We start from the raw sequence: 12,399 nt of genomic DNA, 5'->3' as shown, positions 1-12,399 counted from the left end.
AAGTTGCTGAATATGCTTTTATCTTTGGTGGTGCCAAGGCAAGAAAGGCAGGCCGATCATCCTTCTGTCCATAAATTCACAGATCATGGGAGTAAATTGTGGGCCCTCAATAACCCATGTGCTTATCTGGCCGCAGGCTGCCATTCTGAGCTCCAGCTAGTCTACTTGGCTCTCCCTGCCCCACGCGCAGCCTGTCCACCTCACAGGTTCCTGGGTGGAGAAGTCTTGAAGGTCTCCAGTCTCTGATGAGTGGTGGATGAATGGAGCTCCCCTAAAATGCATGCAGTCCTATGTTCCTTGTCCACAAGGATTGTCTGCTCCCCACAGTGAACCTTGAGAGAGGCAGGGACAGAGGCTGCCCTGGGAATCCAGGAGCCTGGGGGAGTTTTATCCTGTGAACATCCTGAGGCATGGGCCCGCCCAGGGCTAGGCATGTTGCAGGTTTCATCTCACTCAACCTTTCAGCAATTATGGTTCTTAGTCCTTGTTCTAGTTTGCTAATGCTGCCAGAATGCAAAACACCAGAAATGGATTGGCTTTTATAAAGAGGGTTTATTTGGTTACATAGTTACAGTCTTCAGGCCATAAAGTGTCCAAGATAAGACAGCAACAATCAGGTACCTTCACTGGAGGATGAGCAGTGGTGTCCAGAAAATCTCTGTTAGCTGAGAAGGCACCTGGCTGGTGTCTGCTCCAAAGTTCTGGTTTCAAAATGGCTTTCTCTCAGGACATTCCTCAAAAATGTCACTCTTAGTTGCTCTTAGAGTGTTTTGTCCTCTCTTATCTCCTCTGGAGTAAGAGTCTGCTTTCAACAGCCATCTTTAAACTGTCTCTCATCTGCAGCTACTCTCTCAGCTTCTGTGCGTTCTTCAAAGCATCCCTCTTGGCTGTAGCTCCTCTTCAAAATGTCACTCTCAGTTGCTCTTCAAAATGTCACTCACAGTTGCAATGAGTTCCTTCTGTTTGTCAGCTCACTTATATGGCTTCAGTGATTTAATTTAGACCCACCTTGAATGGGTGGGGTAACACCTCCATGGAAATTATCCAGTCAGAGTCATCACCCACAGTTGGGTGGTGCACGTCTCCAAGGAACACTCAAAGAATTACAATCCAATCAACACTGATACATCTGCCCACACAAGATTACATCAAAGATAATGGCATTTTGGGGGACATAATACATTCAAACCAGCACAGTCCTAGATGAGAAAACTGGGGGCCATGAGGTTAAGAGAGGGAGAATAGGATTACAACCCAGACAATCCTACTTCAGAGTCCCAAAGTGCAGCTTTCACAAACCCTTCCTCCCACACGTGGCCATGAAGAGCTCTGCAGTGGGGCCTTATTTCTTCTTTTAGGGTGGAGGAGAAGCCGGAGCTCACAGCCTGCACCCTGCCCTGCCTCCTGCCTCCAGAAACCTGAGACCTTTCTGAAGGCCCAGAGGATTTGCTCCAATCACTACACCCCACGGGTATTTTTCATTATAAGCTTTAAAAAGTGTGACAGAATACAATTCAGGAAGATGTTTTCAGGAAGGAAAGTATGTGTTTTTTAATACTATCTGTTGAATCCTCCATCCACATGGTGCCAGAGACCAACCTGTTTTCCTGAGCCTGTTTCCCCTACGAGACTGTAGCTCCATGAAGGAAGGAAGGGTGCATGTCGTATCAATGTTCCAAGCATCTTGTAGGAAGCCTGGCACCTTAAATTAATAGAGAATGGTTTAAAATGTTTATATAGTAGAAAGTATATAGTTTTCCTCATGTAAATGCAGCATTCTGGTTATAACAGGGAATAATAAGTTTTGGTTGTAGTGAATTCAAGTTTGAGGACTTTGGAGTTGATCAAGAAAAATATTAGATCACTAGATGGCAGTAACTGACAAGCCATTTATTGGGACAACACTGACAGTGGAAGGGCAGTCCCCCACCTGGGGACCTTCCAGAGGCTGTGGTGGGAAGGAGCCACCACAAGTGGGAGCAGGGAATGGAAAAATCACTGGAGAGGAGGAAAAGTGAGAAGGCAAGGCTTATAGGTCTAGGTGAAGTCACAGAATAAGCATTTTATGACCTTATTACTGCAGGGTTTTATTTTATCTATGGCAAGCAGATGTTAGGCACAGGTTGGTAGGATAGGCCAAGCGGGTCAGCTCCAAATGACTAAAAATTGATTATTTGGGCTATTTAAAAAATATTTTTTGATTTGAAATATTAAAAAAAAAAACAAAAAAACAGACAACAGGACAGTTACAAAAGTAATACAATGCAAACACCATACGGAAAACCACAACATAGCCCCCACTCTGATACCTGATCCACCAATTTTAACATTTTGCCACATTTGCCATATCATTCTATCCATCAATCATCTATATATCTCAGTCTATTTACCCATCTCTGTCTGTCTGTCTCTATCAAATTTTTGAACTCTTGAGTATAGGTTGTATACATCATGCTCCTTGAACACTTAATACTACCATGTGCATTTTCTAAAAACAAGGTTATTCCCTTATGTAACCACATTAAGTGAACTTATCAAGTTCAGGAAATTTAACATTGATATAAAGCTTGTAGTCCATATTCCAATTTTTTCATATGTCCCAATTCTGTCCCTTTGAGCCTGTTCTCATCCCATCTGGGATTATACTTTGCATTTAACTGTCTTTGTCTCTTTAGTTGCTCTTTCTTTCTTTTTTTTTTAAATATGGGAACTATGTACAACATAAACTTTCCCATGTGACCCACTCCCAAGCATAACATTCAGTGGGATTAACCACACTCATCATACTTCATGACACTCACCACCTTCCGTTAATAAAACTTACCCATTTTCCCAAACAGAAACCTTACATCCTTTCTGCATTAAGTCTGCATTCCCCCACTTCTTCCCTCTGTACTCTAATTTCTGTCTCTGTGAGCTGACATATTCTCTGATACTTTCATTGTAATTACCATGTGGCTTAAATTTAACATCCTGAAACTATAATGACCTCATTTGCTTTAACACCAACTTTTCTTTAGTAGTATCCATACACTGTGTTCCTATACCTCTTCTTCCCCCCACCTTTATGTAGTTCTTGTCACAGATTACATGTGCATACATTATATGTCCCAACCCCCTTCTTTATCATTACATTTTATGCGGTTGCCTTTCTTATCCTGTAGAAAATAAAGTGTGATTTTACAAAGCTCAAAAAAATAGTACTGGCATCTCTATGTACCCATGTCATTACCTTTACCAGAGATCTTTGTTTGATCTAGTGTCTATTTTCTTTCCCTTTCAACCTGCAAACTCGCTGTAGCATCTTTTAAGGGCTTTTCTTGTGGTGACAAGCTCCCTCATCTTTTGCTTATCTGGGAATGTGTTAATCTCTCATTTTTGAAACAAATAAGAGATTTCAACAGATCGAGAATTCTTGGCTGGCAAATTTTTTGCTTTTACCACTTCAAGTATGTCATCCCACTGGCTTCTTGCTCACTGGTTTCCAATGAGAACCTGGCACTTGTTTTAGCTTCCTAGGCTGCTCAAGCAATACCATAACATGGGTTGGGCTAAAATGGAACTTATTGACTACAGTTTGAGGCTGGGAAAAAGTGAAAATCAGGGTGTCATCAAGGTGATGCTTTCTTCTCAAAGACTTGCTTGGTAGGCCTGGTTGCCATTGATCCTTGGCTCCTCTGTCACATAGCAAGTCACATACAGCCTCTCCTGGTTTCTCCCTTATCTTCTGGGTTCCATCAATATCCAGCCTCATGTTTCCTGTAGCTCTCTTTGTCTGAATTTCATTCTGTTTATAAAGGACTCCAGTTAATACAATTAAGATCCATTCAGATTGAGGTGGGCCACGTCTTCACTGAATTAGCTCATCCAAAAGTCCTACTTACAATGGGTTCATATCCACAGGAACCGATTACATACAAGAATAGTTTTGGGGGGAGGAGGTTACATACTGCTTCAAACTATCACAACAGTTAATCTTATCTAGGTTCCCTTGTGCATTATACGTTGTGTCTCTCTTGTGGCTTTCAGAATTCTCTCTTCATCTCTGGCATTCCACAGTTTGATTATAAAATGCTGCAACATGGTTCTATTTGGGATTATCCTGTTTAGAGTCTGAGTGTCTTGGATGTATTTACTTATATCTTTCATTAAATTTGGGAAGTTTTCAGCCATTATTTCTTTGACTATTCTTTTCTTCTTTTTCTGGGATTCCCACAATGTGTATATTGTTATGCTTAATGGTGCACATGCTAGTTGTTATTTCATCACATTTGCTTTACCTTTTCTCCATTTATATATTGCTTTATTTTTCTTTTCTGAAACATTTGAGAGGATAAGTAAAATATATTGCATAATAAAAAGGGCATGCTCCTGCATAATCACAATGCTATTACCACACTCAGGAAACTTTAGCAATTACCACACTCAGGAAACTTAACTTTGATACACTACTGGCATATTATTACTGAATATGGTGTCCATATTTGAATTTCCTCAACCACATCAAAAATGTCCTCTATAAAATTTTCCCCCTGCTCCAGAACCCAGTGAAGAATCACAAATTGAGTTTATGGTTTCCCTGTTTTTTAGCTCCTTCATTTTAGAATAGATCCTCAGTCTTATTTTATCTTTTATCATATTGATACTTCTGAAGAGTCAACATTGGTTGTTTTGGGAATTGTCTCACATTTTTGATTGTATGATTATTTCCTCTTTAGATTAAAGTTACAAAGTTTTGGCAGGAGGACTATATATGTGATGTGGTGTCCTCAGCGCATCCCATGGAATTTAAATATTATTACTAATAGTTAGATTTTTATATGGGATCATGGACAGCATTTTTTCTCCCCACATAGGAAATATTCTCCTTAGTATGAATGAAGTCTACATGGGAGGTTGGAGATGGCAAGTGGTCTGCAGTGATGTGGAGGTTTTATTGCCTTTTGTGGAAATTACAGGTAAAAGCCGAGTCAGGCTTCATAGGAAAGGAGAGACTGCTGACCTATCCAAGTGCACCATGGGACACAGTCAGTTAGCAAGGAGTGCAATGGGCTATGGTTTGAACTATGAGAATTATATATTTTAAATTATAAAAAAAATTATACATTTTATATTAATTAGCTAGTTAATTCAACCAAATATTTATTGAGCATCTATTATTAACCTGGAGCTGGTAATAGAGTAATGAAGAAAAAATTTCTCTACAAGTATAGAAAAAATTTCTATCCTTGCTTTAACCACTCACATACCTTCCTGCTACAAGGTTTGTGTTTCTTTTTTTTTTTTTTTTTTTTAATTGTCTGACTTCTCCCTAAATTGTAAGCTCCATGAAAGCAGGGCTTTTGCATGTTTAGTTTTCTATTGCATTCATGGTACAGGTATATTTCATTTTATTGTGCTTCACTTTACTGTGTGTTACAGATATTACAATTTTTAAATTGAAGATTCTGGCAACCTTGCACCCAGGAAATCTATCAGCACCATTTTTCTAACAGCTCACTTCATGTCTCTGTGTCACATTTTGATAATTCTCACACTAGCTCAAACCCTTTCATTATTATATCTGTTATGGCTATTTGCAATCAGTGATCTTTGATGTCATTGTTGAAATTGTTTTGGGGCACCATGACCCATGCCCATATAAGATGGCTAGCTTAATTGATAAATGTGTGTGTTCTGACTTCTTCACCAACCAGCAGTTCCCCTGACTCACTCCCTCTCCATGGGCCTCCCTATTGCCTGAGACACAATATTGAAATTAGGTTAATTAATAACTCTACAATAGGCTCTCAGAGTTCAACTAAAAAGGGAGGGTCTCATATCTCTCACTTTAAATCAAAAGCTAGAAATGATTAAGCTTAGTGAGGAAGGTATGTTGAAAGCTGACATGACATCGGTCAAAAGCTAGGAATCTTGTGCCAAACAGCCAAATTGTGAATGCAAAGGAAAAGTTCTTAAAGGAAATTAAAAGTGTTACTCCAGTGAACACATGAATGAAAAGAAAGCAAAATGGCCTTACTTCTGATATAGAGAAAGTGTGAGTGGTCTAGATAGAAGATCAAACCAGCTACAGCATTTGCTTAAGCCAAAGCGTAATCCAGAGCAAGGCCCTAATGTTCTTCAATTCTAAGAAGGCTGAGACAGGTGACAAATCTTCAGAAGAAAAGCTTGAAACAAGCAGAAGTTGATTCATAAGATGCACGGAAAGAAGCCATTGCTATACATAAAAGTGCAAGGTGAAGCAGCAAGTGCTGATGTAGAAGCTGCAGCAAGTTATCTGGAAATCTAGATAAGATAATTGATGACGGTGGCTAAACTAGAGATTTTCAATGTAGATGAAACAGCCTTCTATAGAAAGAAGATAGCATACAGGACTTTCATAGCTAGAGGGGAGAAGTCATTGCATGGATTAAAAGCATGAAAGGGCAGGCTGACTCCCTAGTTAGGGGCTAGTGCAGTTGGTGACTGGAAGCTGAAGCCAATGTTCATTTACCATTCAGAAAATCCTAGGGTCATTAAGAATTATAAGTTTACTCTGCCTTTGCTCTGTAAGTGAAACAACAAAACCTGGATGACAGCACATCTGTTTCTAAAATAGTTTACTGAATATTTTAAACCCATTGTTGTGACCCACTGCTCAGAAAAAAAGATTCCTTTCTAAAGATTACTGCTTATTGACAATGCATCTGGTCACCCAAGAACTCTGATGGAGATGTACAATGAGATTAATGTTTTCAAGCCTGCTAACACAACATCCATTCTGCAGCCCATGTATCAAGGAGTAATTTAGACTTTCATGTTTTATCATGTGTTCTAGTTTGCTAATACTGCTGGAATGCAAAACACCAGAAATGGATTGGCTTTCATAAAGGGGGTTTATTTGGTTACACAGCTACAGTCTTAAGGCCAGAAAGTGTCCAAGGTAACACATCAGCAACTGGGTACCTTCACTGGAGGATGGCCAATGGTGTCCAGAAAACCTTTGTTAGCTGAGAAGGCACGTGGCTGGCATCTGCTCCAAAGTTCTGGTTTCAAAATGGCTTTCTCCCAGGACGTTCCTCTCTAAGCTGCAGTTCCTCAAAAATGTCACTCTTCGTTGCACTTGGGGTATTTGTCCTCTCTTACATTCTCTGGAGCAAGAGTCTGCTTTCAATGGCCATCTTCAAACTTTCTCTCATCTGCAGCTCCTTTGCTTTCTTCAAAGTGTCCCTCTTGGCTGTAGCCCCTCTTTAAAACATCACTCTCAGCTGCACTGAGTTCCCTCTGCCCGTCAGCTCATTTATATGGCTCCACTGATCAAGGCCTACCCTGAATGGGTGGGCCAACCCTCCATGGACATTATCCAATTAGAGTCATTACCCACAGCTAGGTGGGGCGCATCTCCAAAGAAACACTCAAAGAATTCTAATCAAAACTGATAACATCTGCCCACACAAGATTACATCAAAGATAATGGCATTTAGGGGGACATAATGCATTCCAACTGGTATATCATGTAAGAACTAAATTTTGTAAGGCTATAGCTGCCAAAGAGAATGACACCTCTGATGGATCTGGGCAAAGTCAATTAAAAACATTCTGGAAAGGATTCACCATTCTTGATGCCATTAAGGAAATTCATGATTCATAGGAGGAGGTCAAAATATCAGCATTAACAGGAGTTTGGAAGAAGCTGATTCAACCCTTATCTCCATAAGATATCCAACCTTATCTCCTTAAGACTTTGAGGGGTTCAAGATTTCAGTAGAGCAAGTAATTGCAGATAAGGTGGAAATAGCAAGAGAACTATAATTATAAGTGGATTCTGAACATGTGACTGAATTGTTGCAATCTCATCATAAAACTTTAATGGATGAGGGGTTGCTTCTTATGGATGAGTACAGAAAGTGGTTTCCTGAGATGGAATCTATTCTTGGTACATATGCTGTGAACATTGTTGGAATGATAACAAAGGATTTAGAATATGATATCAACATAGTTGATAAAGTAGTGGCAGGGCTTGAGAGGTGTTCCGTGTATTGCAGGATAGTACCTCCACTAAGGAATTTGATAATGAAGATGCTGACTCCTTCCCTCTATGTAAGGATCGGATAACTATGGAGCTTTGCTGCTATCATATACCACCTGGTGCCCTTCTGATGGTGAAGAACCAGTTATTCCTTCTGATATAGAAGCAATATTTAGCAGAGCTCTTACCCTCAAATACTCAAGTAGAATTTCCAATTGTTATAAAGTGGAAAGGCCTTACTATAATAACTTGGACAGATGATTCATATCTTTCAAGTCCTATATTAGAAGACTGTGCTAAGGGAGAGGCTAAACAGGCCCAAGTAGAAAAGGAGCAAGTGAGGGAAATAATATGATGTAATAACGAGACTAATTATAGAATGTAATAAGGTAACTATGCCAATAAGTTATATATAAGTAAAAGTAATCTCTTCTAATTTTCAGTTTTTATATAAGTAAAGGTGTTATACCGGTTTATATATATTATGTCCCCCAGAAAAAGCCAGGTTCTTTGATGCAATCTTGTGGGGACAGACATATTAGTAGGGATTAAGTTGGAACGTTTGGATTAGGTTCTTTACATGGAAATGCACCCCACCCAACTGTGGGTGATAACTCTGGATAATTTCCATGGAGGTGTGGCCCCGCCCATTCAGCATGTACCTTGATTGGTTTACTGGAGCACTATATAAGCTTAAACAGAAGGAGCAGCAGACTTGCTACAGCCAATCAAGACACTTTGAAGAATGCACAGAAGCTGAGAGAGTAGCTGCAGATGAGAGACAGTCTGAAGACGGTTGTTGAAAGTAGATTCTTACTCCAGAGAAGCTTGTTGGGGACGCTTGCACCTTCTGGGACACTTGCACCTTCAGCGATGCCGGAAGCACAACATGGCCGCTAGAGCTAAGAATAACCTTGAATAGCGTCAGCCTTCTTTACGGAAGTAGTAGTTCGGGCCAAGAGTTCTCACCTAAACAAGTAGCCGCCCATCTACCATCCACCCCAGCAACAGCTACCACCAATCCCAGACCCCCAGCAGCAGGTACCACCAATCCCAGACCGCCACCTGTCCCTATTAGCCACCCCCTCTCCCTCCAGGGCATATATACCCTGCCTTTTCAATAAAGCTTTGCAGCTTGATCAGGATACTTGTCTTGCTGTCATTCTTCGTGTCTCTTGTCCCATACCATTCCTCCCTCACAGGTATCAGAGCCTCCGTTGATCGTCCCGTGGGCCGGGACAAAGCTAAGCGAGGACAAACATCCCAAGAGCAACTGAGAGTGACATTTTGAGGAACTGCAGCCTAGAGAGGAACATCCTGGGAGAAAGCCATTTTGAAACCAGAACTTTGGAGCAGATGCCAGCCACATGCCTTCCCAGCTAACAGAGGTTTTCTGGACACCATTGGCCATCCTCCAGTGAAGGTACCTGATTGTTGATGTGTTACCTTGGACACTTTACGGCCTTAAGACTGTAACTGTGTAACCAAATAAACCCCCTTTATAAAAGCCAATCCATTTTTGGTGTTTTGCATTCCGGCAGCATTAGCAAACTAGAACAGGTGTGTTACATTGCTCTGACAGAAGTTATGGGTAAACTAAAAATCTTTTCAGTAAAGTTTTGCAACCATTCAAGGTTAAGTTTGAATCCCTGATAATGCTGTCAATACCCTCCTTTGTTTTGACTTACCCATGGTTCACCACTGTAGTTCACAACCTGTGGTTCAAACATAAAAATAGAATATGGTTTAATTGAATGTATCCTAAATCAAAGTCTCTATAAATACTCTGTAACTTAGACTGGAGGGAGCTCTCTTCTCACACCCAGCTGCGTCTGGAGGAGCAGGAGCTCCCATGCTTGATAATGTATCAATTTATTCTTACATTGTAAACTTGTCCTCCTTTGGTAAATATATGTTGAATTTGAATTCTTCTCTTGAGAGCTCTTTGTTTTTAAACTATTGTCTGCCCCTATACTATTATTTGAGTGGGAGGTTGCTTGAATGAAGCCCAAACCGACTGAAATCACGTGATAGGCCTTTTCTCATGGAGATCACAGGTTTGAGGAGTAAAGAGACAAACCTGTGACAGAGGATTGACTCCAATTTTGAAATAAGTTCTACTGCAGGTACAATGCTATCACATGCTACAGCAGCAAAATCTTTCATAAAAGGAAGAGACAATTGATACAGCAAACTTCATTGTTGTCCTATTTTAAGAAAATGCTACAGCCAGCCCAATCTTCAGCAACTATCAACCCAATCAGTCAGCAGCCATCAACGTTGAGGTAAGACCCTCTACCATTAAAAAGATTATGAGTCACTGAGGCTCAGAGGATGGTTAGTATTTTTTAGCAATAAAGTATTTTTAATTAAAGGGATGCACATAGTTTTTCTAGACATAATACTATTACACACATACTAGATACAGTATAGGGTAAACATAACTTTCATATGCACTGGGAAAGCAAAAAATTCCCATGAGTCACTTTATTGCGATATTGGCTTTATTGCAATTATCTGGAACCAAACCCACAGTATCTCCCAGGTATGCCTGTATTATTGTCTGCATTATGGGGAAGAGAAAACAGGATTCAAGAAAGTTATAATTAATTTGCTCATGGTCTCACAAGTGGAGAATATGATTTGTATATTGTATAATAATAAAATAATCTGTGATTATAATATACTTATATCTGTAGGGATTTTAAAGTATTTAGCAAATAAATAGTGAACCCAGTCCCAGTCCAAAGTAGGAGGTCACTCAGGAGCAGCTCATGCTAACACCAGAGGCTTTCCACCCCACCCTCACGTCTAGTCTGTGTCCAGGAGCTGACACAGAGATGCTTGAGCAGCCCCTGTCCTGCTTTCCCAGTACTGCATCCACTGAACCACCTAAAGTATCCACCCTGGCAGCCGAACGGTTTTTTTTTAAGTGTCATATATTTACTACAGTTCATAAAGGGTCATTTTTATAATTGTTCTATAATTGTCCATCATTTCATTAGGGTTCACTGTTTTGTATCACCTATGATTTTTAAATTTTGTTTTACTCTGGTAACATATATACAACCTAAAATTTACCCCCTTTAATCACATTTATATGCAATTCAGTGCTGTTAATTACATTCACAATGTTGTGTTAATATCATCACCATCCATTACCAAAACTTTGCAGTCAACCCAAATAGAAACTCTATACAACTCAAGCATTAATTCCACATTCCTTACTGCCTACCCAGCCCCTGGTAATCTATACTACAGATTCTGAGTCTATGTGATTTCTAATTCTAATTATTTAATATCAGTGAGATTATACAGTATTCGTCCTTTTGTGTCTGGCTTATTTCATTCAACATGATGTCTTCCAGGTTAATCCATGTTGTTGCATGTATCAGGAGTTCATTATTTTTATGGCTGAATAATAGGCTATTCTATGTATATACCATATTTTATTTACCCATTCATCAGTTGATGGACACTTGGGTTGCTTTAATCTTTTGGCAGTTGCGAATAATGTCACTATGAACATCAGGGTGTAAATATCTGAGTCCCTGCTTTCAATTCTATTCGGTCTATAACTAGAAGTGGTATTACCTGGTTATATGGTAATTCTATATTTGACTTTCTGTGGAATTGCCAAACTGCAGCTGCACCATTTTACATTCCCACCAATGAAGGAGTGATCCTATATCTCCATATCCTCTCCAACAATTGTAATTTTTTTTATAATAACCATTCTAGTGGGTATCTCACTGAGGTTTTTTTTAATGCAATTTTATTGAGATATATTCATACACCATAAAATCCATCCAAAGTATACAATTAATGGCTCACAGTGTCATCATATAGTTGTGCATTCATCTCCACAATTTTAAGTTTCATTAATCCAATAAAGAAAAAAATAAAAATAAAAAAACTCTCAAACATCCCATAACCCTTATCCCCCCCTATTATTTTTATATATATTTTGTTTTTTTATTACTCATCTGCCCATACACTGGATAAAGTGAGTGTCAGTCCAAAGGTTTTCACAATCACATGATTACATGATAAATGCTATATAGTTATATAATCATCATCAAGAATCAAGTCTACTGGATAACAGTTCAGCACATTCAGGTATTACCTTCTGGCTATTCTAATACACTAGAAACTAAAAAGGAATATCTATATAATGCATAAGAATAACCTCCAGAATGACTTTTCAACTCTATGTGAAATCTCTTAGCCACTGAAACTTTATAGTTTCAATTATTTTCCCCCTCTTGGTCAAGAAGGCATTGTTAATCCCATGATGCCAGGGCCAGGCTCATCCCTGGGAGTCACCTCCCATGTTGCCAAGGAGACTTACACCCATGGGAGTCACATCCCATATTGGGGGGAGGATAGTG

The sequence above is a fragment of the Choloepus didactylus genome, chromosome 3 (genome assembly GCF_015220235.1).
Source record: "Choloepus didactylus isolate mChoDid1 chromosome 3, mChoDid1.pri, whole genome shotgun sequence".
NCBI lineage: Eukaryota > Metazoa > Chordata > Mammalia > Pilosa > Megalonychidae > Choloepus > Choloepus didactylus.
Note: the sequence above shows the minus strand (reverse complement) of the source record.